At 44.4% G+C, this 12,420-nt stretch overlaps 1 protein-coding gene across 1 annotated transcript in view; it reads left to right on the forward strand.

The window, feature by feature from the left end:
* GALNT14 (polypeptide N-acetylgalactosaminyltransferase 14) overlaps positions 1–12,420 on the forward strand; it is a 422,900-nt gene that overhangs the window by 391,407 nt on the left and 19,073 nt on the right. The gene's annotated exons all lie outside the window — the stretch shown is intronic.

The raw sequence follows: 12,420 nt of genomic DNA on the forward strand, positions 1-12,420 counted from the left end.
CTCTGCTCCTATTCACTTGAATACTGCAGCAATGCAGATCGGCCGCTATTCCGTGACCAGAGCCATCTGCTTTCGGCATGGACGTCCGGTGCCCGGGTCTGACACCCGGACCCCGCACCAATCTGCTGCACCGGCTGCCTCCGGTATAGGTCATCAGTTGTCCGGTAGTGGACAGTATGCAGTAAGCTCCCTCTAGTGGTAGCTGCAGGCATACAATTTTTTCTTCATCTAACTCTAGGTCTATGCAGGGGATTTGGTGCTCTGTATCATAAAAACTGAGCTACGACCACTATAAAGATATATTATAAGATTAGTCTGCATAGAATGGTGGATCTGGAAATGACTTGTTACAAGGGGGGCACTCTCTTTAAACTAAACCTACAAGCATCTAGAATAGGAGATGGGGGTTTTAAAGGACTGCAGACCTCCTAAAAGAGAATACAGGTAGATTAGAAACTCCACAATGGCATTCTACCCTGCAGCGCATTTGAGGATAGATAAACCATAGAGATAAAGGAAGTATATTGCTCCTTTCCACTGACAGATAAACTGCTGATATTGCTTTATTTTCTGGACTCCGGGTTGTGTGTTGCCGAGTAAATGTAGAATTATTTGGTGCACTTATCAAAATCCATTACCTTACGCTTCTAAGCTTGTGTTCCTGACACATAAAGTGAATCGACAGCCCAGTCTGACCTCCAATTATATCATAAACCAGAAGATTCCTTGTGTCAGCTCTTCCACAGCTACAGACGCTATTTACTAAGCTGTATCAGGAGGGATTGTTACTGCCATGTTTCTAATTCCAGTTTCCCATTACCGGCAGATTAATAGATTGCCTGGCTCACTTGTGTAACAAACGCTAGGTCAGCGCCATTCAGAGGTGAAACTTTCCGATAAATGTCCGCTGCGCTGTGAATGTCTGCTGCAGTCCCGGTGATTTCCGTGTTTGATAAGCGGCGTATCTGTCCTGCAACAATGTGACACTCGGTGGTAGCTGCAAAACAAATTATCCTTAGATTCAATGTTGGTAAATTTGGCTCAAGTGATTAAAGAAGATGTAAACTGAAATGCTATATGTTTCATAGGGCTTGAGTTATGTGTAATTGTATAGATTATATATACAGGATAAACACGTACATACACAGATAGTCTTACATGTCTTCATTTCTGGTAACGTCAGCATAAAGTGAATTTCTACCCGTGAATAACATTTTCTGTTTTTAACTGAATAGTTCCAAAATAGACTGACATAGTGGTTAAATTATGAAATTCGTGCTGCCTGCAGTCACCACTAGGGGGAGCTTACTGCATACTGATTATGCATTGCATTCAATAATAACACCTAGTTGTGGCTGCAGACAGACAGTTTTCTCTTGACTCGCTAAAGAAAGACGTTTAGATCTTTTACACCATGTCCCTGATGGACATCCACTTTCAAGCCTGTCCATTTTTACTAGTATTTATATTTTATCAAGATACAGTGTCCTACAATTTTTAGAGAGAAATTTCAGTAAATCCTGGCTTACAGACTTCTTAATAAGTCTAGACAGATAGCGCCCCACAACTAGTATGTGGCATGGTTGAATGAGAAGAACATACCAGCTCGCAGTATGAGGAGAACATACCAGCTCCAAGAATTGTGAGAACATACCAGCTCAAAGCATTACAAGAACATGACAAGCTCGAAGCATCGGCGGGGAAAACATACCAGCTCCAAGAATGGGGAGAACATACCAGCTCACAGTATGAGGAGAACATACCAGCTCCAAAAATGGGGAGAACATACCAGCTCCAAGAATGGGGAGAAACTACCAGCTCCAGGCATGGTGGGAACATACCAGCTCTAGGCATGGGGGGAACATACCAGCTCCTAGAATGGGGAGAATATACCAGCTCCAAGAATGGGGAGAACATACCAGCTCCAAGAATGGGGAGAACATACCAGCTCCAAGAATGGGGAGAACATACCAGCTCCAGGCATGGGGGGGAACATACCAGCTCCAGGCATGGGGGGGAACATACCAGCTCCAGGCATGGGGGAAATATACCAGCTCCAGGCATGGGGAGAAAATACCAGCTCCAAGAATGTGGAGAACATAACAGTTCCAGGCATGGGGGGAACATACCAGCTCCAAGAATGTGGAGAACATAACAGTTCCAGGCATGGGGAGAACATTCCAGCACCAGGCATGGGGAGAACATACCAGCTCCAGGCACGGGGAGAACATACATGCTCCAGGCATGGGGAGAACATAACAGATTCAGGCATGGGAGGAACATACCAGCTCCAAAAATTAGGAGAACATACCAGCTCCTGGCATGGGGAGAACATACAAGCTCCAGGCATGGGGAGAACATACCAGCTCCAGGCATGGGGAGAACATACCAGCTCCAAGATTGGGGAGAACATACTAGCTCCAGGCATGGGGAGAACATACCAGGTCCAAGATTGGGGAGAACATACCAGCTTCAGGCATGGGGAGAACATACCAGCTCCAGGCAAGGGGAGAACTTACCAGCTCCAGGCATGGGGAGATTATACCATAACTAAGCATTGGGGGAACATACCAGCTCCAGGCATGGGGAGAACATACCAGCTCCAGGCATGGGGAGAACATACCAGCTCTAAGCATGCGGAGAACATACCAGGTCCAGGCACAAGGGGTATATACCAGAATCAATTATGGGGAGAACATACCATTTCCATGCAGATGTTGCCACTGGTTGTATTCGAGTCCAGGACCTCATCGCCGCAGGACATTACTTTTAACTCTAAAGTCATCATTCTCCGGTCATTCGTAAGTCATTGCAAAATTGACAAAAAATTTATAATATTTATTCACTAGTGTAAGAAAAAAGCTTAACCTAGAGCTACATGTATAAACGAACACCAGACGATCACATACGGCTGCGACACACACATAATGTAACATACAATAGATTTATTTATTTGCTGCGGTTTCCGCGGATATTCATTTAACCTGCAGCCGTATTTTACTTCCATGGTCACCGACGCCTCATTTAATTCTTTTCACATAAATGTAAATGGGTTTCACAGAAATTCGCGGTTCAGACTGATATCATTGTGAAGAATTCATTTCTCTAAATGCTTGTTCATTGACCATTTATCACAGCTATTTCCAGGACGGCTGTCACATTTATTATAAGATAGTGAAAGTCATTGTTGCAGCGGGGTGACAGCGCGGCGTACTAAACAGTCCGTGTCTGGATTAAACGCAGAACAATGGGGGTGAAGTTACATTAACCTGATGCAATGTCTTTTAGTATTATACAAAATCTGGAAGGGATTGCATTGTGTAATCAATATGTAACCAATCAATTTGTGAGGATCTAGTACAGACATTGAGGTATTAAAGTGCCCCGTACCTCCATGATGTCACTACTTCCTAAATCCATTACTATAAATAAAAGTGGTACCCATAAAATACCCACAAGATGTGCTGGTGGATTTAAGTTGCTACATATCCAATCATCTATTATTAAAAGCACTAAGTGGATGTATGAAAGGAGGTATGTTAGAATTTAAAGAGCAGTTCCCGTCACAATGGATGTTAACAACAGAAAATATCTAGAGATTCTCAAGGGGGGCTATCCTGAAAACAATGAAATAATCTGAATATCCTTCCCATAATTCTTTACTCAAGTGCTCAATGTTGTCTCCTGATGGATAAGTCACTTTATAAGAGACGTCAGATGTCTTCACTATGAATAAGAATATAACTAATGTAAGGCCTGATTCAGACGAGCGTTTGCGTTTTGCGCACGCAAAAACCACAGCGTTTTGCGTGCGCAAAAGGCACTTGACAGCACGTGGTGCTTTTCTGTTTATATTCATTCTTTTACTGTTATTGCGCGAATAACACTTGTCCCACGGAAGTGCTTCCGTGGGGCATGCGTGACTTTCACGCACCCATTGACTTCAATGGGTGCGTGATGCGCGAAAAACGCAGACACATAGAGCATGTCGCGAGTTTTACACAACGGACTAACGCTGCGAAAAACTCACGGACTGTCTGCACTGCCCCATAGACTTGTATAGGTCCACGCGAGCCTCGTGAAAACCACGCGGCCGGCACGGACGCAAAACACGTTCGTCTGTATCCGCCCTAATACTGCCCCCTATATACAAGAATATAACTACTATAAAACTGCTCCTATATACAAGAATATAACTACTATAATACTGCCCCCTATATACAAGAATATAACTACTATAATACTGCCCCCTATATACAAGAATATAACTACTATATTACTGCTCCTATATACAAGAGTATAACTACTATAATACTGCCCCTATATACACAAGAATATAACTACTATAATACTGCCCCTATATACAAGAATATAACTACTATAATACTGCCCCCTATATACAAGAATATAACTACTATAATACTGATCCCTATATACAAGAATATAACTACTATAATACTGCTCCTATATACAAGAATATAACTACTATAATACTGCTCCTATATACAAGAATATAACTACTATAATACTTCCCCTATATACAAGAATATAACTACTATAATACTGCCCCCTATATACAAGAATATAACTACTATAATACTGCCCCTATATACAAGAATATAACTACTATAATACTGCCCCTATATACAAGAATGTAACTACTATAATACTGCTCCTATATACAAGAATATAACTACTATAGTACTGCCCCTATATACAAGAATACAACTACTATAATACTGCCCCCTATATACAACAATATAACTGCTATAATACAGCCCACTATATACAAGAATATAACTACTATAATACTGCTCCTATATACAAGAATATAACTACTATAATACTGTCCCCTATATACAAGAATATAACTACTATAATACTGCCCCCTATATACAAGAATATAACTACTATAATACTGCCCCTATATACAAGAATATAACTACTATAATACTTCCCCTATATACAAGAATATAACTACTATAATACTGCCCCCTATATACAAGAATATAACTACTATAATACTGCCCCTATATACAAGAATATAACTACTATAATACTGCCCCTATATACAAGAATGTAACTACTATAATACTGCTCCTATATACAAGAATATAACTACTATAGTACTGCCCCTATATACAAGAATACAACTACTATAATACTGCCCCCTATATACAACAATATAACTGCTATAATACAGCCCACTATATACAAGAATATAACTACTATAATACTGCTCCTATATACAAGAATATAACTACTATAATACTGTCCCCTATATACAAGAATATAACTACTATAATACTGCCCCCTATATACAAGAATATAACTACTATAATACTGCCCCTATATACAAGAATATAACTACTATAATACTGCTCCTATATACACGAATATAACTACTATAATACTGCCCCCTATATACAAGAATATAACTACTATACTACTGCCTCCTATATACAAGAATATAACTACTATAATACTACTCCTATATACAAGAATATATCTACTATAATACTGCCCCCTATATACAAGAATATAACTACTATAATACTTCCCCTATATACAAGAATATAACTACTATAATACTGCTCCTATATACAAGAATATAACTACTATAATACTGCCCCTATATACAAGAATATAACTACTATAATACTGCCTCCTATATACAAGAATATAACTACTATAGTACTGCCCCCTATGTACAAGAATATAACTACTATAATACTACCCCTATATAAAAGAATATATTTACTATAATACTGCCCCCTATATACAAGAATATAACTACTATAATACTTCCCCTATATACAAGAATATAACTATTATAATACTGCCCCCTATATACAAGAATATAACTACTATAATACTACTCCTATATACAAGAATATAACTACTATAATACTACTCCTATATACAAGAATATAACTACTATAATACTGCTCCCTATATAGAAGAATATAACTACTATAATACTGCTCCCTATATACAAGACTATAACTACTATAATACTGCCCCTATATACAAGATTATACTGTAACTACTATAAGGGGGGATTCACACGAACGTGTATTCGGTCCGTGCGGGCCGCGTGGTTTTCACGCGCCACGCAAAGACCAATACAAGTCTATGGGGCAGTACAGACAGTCCGTGCTTTTTGCGCAGCGTTTGTCAGCTGCGCAAAAAACGCGACATGTTCAATATCTCCGCGTATTTCGCGCATCAGTCACCCATTGAAGTCAATGGGTGCGTGAAAACCACGCAGGTCGCACGGAAGCACTTCCGTGCGAACCGACTGAAACAGCGCACCAGCTGTCAAAAGGATGAATGTAAACAGAAAAGCACCACGTGCTTTTCTGTTTCCAAACATCCAAACGGAGTGTCTTTTTAGATAAGCGAACCTGGACAACCAAACCGAACTTCACCGGGTTCGGCCGAACTCGTTTTGGCCGAACCCGGCAAAAAAATTTCCGGTACGCGACGTCAGGAGATAGTCACTGTCCAGGGTGCTGAAAGAGTTAAACTGTTTCAGCACCATGGACAGTGATTTCCGATCCCAATATACATGAACCTGTAAAAAAAAAACGAAGTTCTGACTTACCGATAACACCCGGCTTCTTCCTCCTGTCTAACCTCCCGGGATGACAATTCAGTCCAAGTGACAGCTCCAGCCAATCACAGGCCAAACACAGGCTGCAGCGGTCACATGGACTGCTGCGTCATCCAGGGAGGTGGGGCCAGATGTCGAGAGGCGCGTCACCAAGGACGCGTCACCAAGGCAACGGCCGGGAGAGAAGTTCTCGGTAAGTACGAACTTTTTCTTTTTTTTTAACAGGTTGCTGTATATTGTGATCGGCATTCACTGTCGAGGGTGCTGAAAGAGTTACTGCCCATCAGTTAGCTCTTTCAGCACCTTGGACAGTGACGGGCGTCGACTAGACTCATCTCTATTATGGCGGCTGCGCGAAAATCACGCAGCCGCGCATCATACACGGATGACACACGCAGCTGTCAAATGGTTTTTGCGCGCGCAAAACGCAGCGTTGTTTGCGCGCGCAAAAACGCAACGTTCGTCTGAATCTGCCCTAATACTGCCCCTATATACAAGAATATAACTGCTATAATACAGCCCACTATATACAAGAATATAACTAGTACAATTCTTCCCCCTATATACAAGAATGTAACTACTATAATACTGCCCCTATATACAACAATATAACTGCTATAACACAGCCCACTATATACAGGAATATAACTACTATAATACTGCTCCTATATACAAGAATATAACTACTATAATACTGTCCTCTATATACAAGAATATAACTACTATAATACTGCTCCTATATACAAGAATATAACTACTATAATACTGCTCCTATATACAAGAATATAACACTATAATACTGTCCTCTATATACAAGAATATAACTACTATAATACTACCCCTATATACAAGAATATATTTACTATAATACTGCCCCTATATACAAGAATAGAACTACTATAATACCTCCCCCTATATACAAGAATATAACTACTATAACACTGCCCCTATATACAAGAATATAACTACTATAATACTGCTCCTATATACAAGAATATAACTACTATAATACTGCCCCTATATACAAGAATATAACTACTATAATACTGCCCCCTATATAGAAGAATATAACTGTTAGGGTATGTTCACACGAGGGCGTCCGTAACGGCTGAAATTACGGGGATGTTTCAGCCTGAAAACATCCCCGTAATTTCAGCCGTAACAGCATGTGCAGGCGCTTGAACGCCGCGTCCATTACGGACGTAATTGGCGCTGCTATTCATTGGAGTCAATGAATAACGGCTCCAATTACGGCCAAATAAGTGACAGGTCACTTCTTTGACGCGGGCATCTATTTATACACCGTCATTTGACAGCGGCGCGTAAATATACGCCTCGTGTGAACAGACAAACGTCTGCCCATTGCTTTCAATGGGCAGATGTTTGTCAACGCTATTGAGGTGCTATTTTTGGACGTAATTCGGGGCAAAAACGCCCGAATTACGTCCGTAATTAGTGCGTGTGAACATACCCGTAAGGATCTGCCAGGCACAGCTTCTGTATCCACGCCCATAGGTAATCAGTCTGCACCTGCTTCTATGTCTGTGAGACTGACTCCATCTTCCACCACTCAGGATGGCAGGCTTAGGAGTGGGAGAGCCTATCACAGCCTGGCCAGACGGAGCTAGCTCCCGCCCTCCGTCTATTTATACCTGCCTTTCTTGTTCCTCTTTGCTTGTGATTCTTCTCTGTTGGTTTCCTGGCCCTGCTGCAGCTTCTTGAACTACTTGTCCCTGCTTCGTATTGACCCTGGCTTACTGACTACTCTTCTGCTCTGCGTTTGGTACCTCGTACACTCCTGGTTTGACTCGGCTCGTTCACTACTCTCCTGCTCTGCGTTTGGCACCTCGTACTCTCCTCGTTTGACTCGGCTCGTTTACTACTCTTGTTGCTCACGGTGTTGCCGTGGGCAACTGCCCCGTTTCCCTTTGTTCTGTGTTTCCTTATCTGTTGTCTGTCGTGCACTTACTGAGTGTAGGGACCATCGCCCAGTTGTATCCCGTCGCCTAGGGCGGGTGTAACGACGGGGGGTAGGGAAACGGACAAGTGAGCCCTAATCTACCCGCCACTCTGTCCCTGCCTACTTGCAATGACCCGCCCTAGGCGACAGGGTACAACTGGGCGGCGGTCCATACGCTCAGTAAGTGCACGAGACAAACATACAAGGGAATACAAAGCAAAGGGAAAGGGGCAGTTGCCCACGGCAACACCGTGAGCAACCAGAGTGGTGAACGAGCCAAGTCAAACCAGGAGTGCACGAGGTACCAAACGCAGAGCAGGAGAGTAGTCAGTAAGCCAGGGTCAGTATGGAGCAGGATCAAATAGTTAGGAGCTGTAGCTGGGCCAGGAAACCACACGAGAAGAATCACAAGCAAAGGAGGAACAGGAAAGGCAGGTATAAATAGACAGAGGGCGGGAGCTAGCTCCGTCTGGCCAGGCTGCGATAGGCTCTCGCACTCCTAAGCCTGCCATCCTGAGTGGTGGAAGATGGAGTCAGTCTCAGAGACGTAGATTCAGGTGCAGACTGATTACCTATGGGAGTTAACCCCGAAGCTGTGCCTGGCACATCCTTTACAGTACCCCCCTTTTATGAGGGGCCACCGGACCCTTTCTAAGTGGACCTGGTTTACTGGGGAAACGAAGGTGGAACTTCCTGACCAATACCCCAGCGTGAACATCCCGGGCGGGTACCCAAGTCCTCTCCTCAGGCCCGTATCCTCTCCAATGGACCAGGTACTGGAGGGAGCCTTGGACCATCTTGCTGTCCACAATCTTGGCCACCTCGAATTCCACCCCCTCAGGGGTGAGAACGGGAACAGGAGGTTTCCTCGAGGGAGCCAAGGACGGGGAGCAGCGTTTAAGGAGGGAGGCATGAAACACGTTGTGTATACGAAAAGATGGGGGCAACTCCAGCCGGAAGGAGACAGGATTGAGGACTTCAATGACCTTATACGGCCCAATAAACCAGGGAGCAAACTTCTTGGACTGGACCTTAAGACGCAAGTTCCTAGACGATAACCACACCAGATCGCTGACCATAAACAAGGGGTTAGCAGAACGCTTTCTATCAGCCTGAGTTTTTTGTACGCTCTGGGACGCCTCTAGGTTCTTCTGAACCTGGGCCCAGACTGTGCACAGTACCCGATGAACGACCTCTACCTCGGGATTGTTGGAACTACTAGGTGAAACGGAGGAGAACCGTGGATTAAACCCAAAATTACAGAAAAAGGGGGAGACCCCTGACGAGTTACTGACCCGGTTATTAAGGGAAAATTCGGCGAGGGGAATGAATGAGACCCAATCATATTGACAGTCAGAGATAAAACACCTTAAATATTGTTCTAGAGATTGATTAGTCCTCTCAGTTTGGCCATTGGTTTCCGGATGGAAGGCAGAGGAGAAGGACAGATCAATCTCCAACTTTTTACAGAAGGCTCTCCAAAACAATGAAACAAATTGTACCCCTCTGTCCGAAACAATATTGACAGGGACCCCATGGAGACGCAGGATGTGTTTGACAAACAAGGTAGCTAACGTCTTGGCGTTGGGTAGTTTCTTGGGGCGCACAAAGTGGCACATCTTACTGAAGCGGTCTACTACCACCCACACCACCGACTTGCCTTGGGATGGAGGCAAATCGGTGATAAAATCCATGGAGATATGTGTCCAAGGTCTCTGGGGAATGGGCAACGAACGTAGTAAGCCCGCTGGTCGAGACCTGGGAGTCTTGGACCTAGCACAAACCTCACAAGCGGCGACGTAGGCCTTAACGTCTTTAGGCAACCCAGGCCACCAATAGTTTCTGGCAATGAGGTGTTTGGTACCCAGGATGCCTGGATGACCAGATAGTGCGGAGTCATGATTTTCCCTAAGTACCCTTAGCCGGTATTGCAGGGGAACAAACAGCTTGTCCTCAGGAAGGTTCCCGGGAGCTGAACCTTGATCAGCCGCAATTTCAGAGACTAAATCAGAATCAATAGAAGAAATGATTATACCAGGAGGCAAAATACAATCAGGATCTTCCTCCGAAGGAGGGCTGGCCATGAAGCTACGTGACAGTGCATCGGCCTTAATATTTTTAGACCCAGCCCTATAGGTAACCAAAAAGTTGAATCTGGTAAAAAATAGCGCCCATCGAGCTTGTCTCGGGGTTAGCCTCCGGGCAGATTCTAGGAAAACCAGATTCTTGTGGTCGGTAAGGACCGTTACCTGGTGCCTAGCTCCCTCCAGGAAGTGGTGCCACTCTTCAAATGCCCATTTAATGGCTAAGAGTTCGCGGTTGCCAATATCATAGTTACTCTCAGTGGGCGAAAGCTTCCTGGAGAAGTAGGCACAGGGGCGGAGATGGGTGAGGGACCTGGTACCCTGGGACAAGACAGCCCCCACTCCCACCTCGGATGCGTCAACTTCCATGATAAATGGCTCCATTTGGTTGGGCTGAACCAGCACCGGGGCCGAGATAAAGCACTTCTTAAGGACCTCAAAAGCCCGGACAGCCTCAGGAGGCCAGTGGAGGAGATCAGCACCTTTGCGAGTGAGGTCCGTAAGAGGCTTAGCGATGACCAAGAAGTTAGCAATAAATCTCCTGTAATAATTAGCGAACCCCAAAAAACACTAACGCCTTCAGGGAGGCAGGTTGGACCCATTCCGCCACAGCCTGAACCTTGGCGGGGTCCATGCGGAATTCATGAGGAGTGAGGATTTGACCCAAAAATGGTATCTCCTGCACCCCAAACACACATTTTTCGGTCTTCGCAAACAGTTTGTTTTCCCGAAGGACCTGGAGCACCTTCCTGACATGCTCAATGTGGGAGGACCAGTCCTTGGAAAACACCAGTATGTCATGAAGGTACACTACAAGAAATATCCCCAGGTAATCTCTCAAAATCTCATTTATGAAATTCTGGAAGACCGCAGGAGCATTACACAACCCAAAGGGCATGATGAGGTATTCGAAATGACCTTCGGGCGTGTTAAACGCAGTCTTCCACTCATCCCCCTCTTTGATGCGGATAAGGTTATACGCCCCCCGTAGATCAAACTTAGAGAACCATTGGGCCCCCTGAACCTGATTAAAGAGATCAGGAATCAAAGGAAGGGGATACTGGTTCCTTACAGTGACCTTATTCAGGTTACGGTAGTCAATGCATGGCCTAAGACAACCATCCTTCTTCCCTACGAAGAAGAAGCCAGCACCTACCGGAGAAGTAGAGGGGCGAATGTAACCCTTGGCCAGGCATTCCTGGATATTCTCTCTCATGGCTTCACGTTCGGGACAAGAAAGATTAAATATCCTACCCTTAGGAAGCTTAGCTCCTGGTACCAATTCGATAGCGCAATCGTATTCTCTATGAGGAGGTAACTGTCACGGGCAATGGGTTTGTGGACCCACTAGGCCGCTCCGCCGTAGCGGGGAGGCAGCTGACCAGGTCACAGTCTATGTGAAAGTAGATAGCAGACAGTAATGTTTAGGTACCTGTAATAGTCCGGACGGTGACTGTTGCCTCAGCACGGATGGAGAGAGGTGCGGAAAGTGGTGCCAGACGTGGCGGATGACACTTGACATGGCAGATGGCACTTGACGTGGCAGATGACACTTGACGTGGCAGATGGCACGTGACGTGGCAGATGGCACTTGACGTGGCAGATGACACTTGACGTGGCAGATGGCACTTGACGTGGCAGATGACACTTGACGTGGCAGATGGCACTTGACGTGGCAGATGGCACTTGAGCACGGGTAGGCACAGGAACAATGCGGAATACAGGAACAGTAACAGGGCACGGGTAACAGCAGGTACGGG

The sequence above is a fragment of the Rhinoderma darwinii genome, chromosome 4, assembly GCF_050947455.1.
Source record: "Rhinoderma darwinii isolate aRhiDar2 chromosome 4, aRhiDar2.hap1, whole genome shotgun sequence".
NCBI classification, from domain to species: domain Eukaryota; kingdom Metazoa; phylum Chordata; class Amphibia; order Anura; family Rhinodermatidae; genus Rhinoderma; species Rhinoderma darwinii.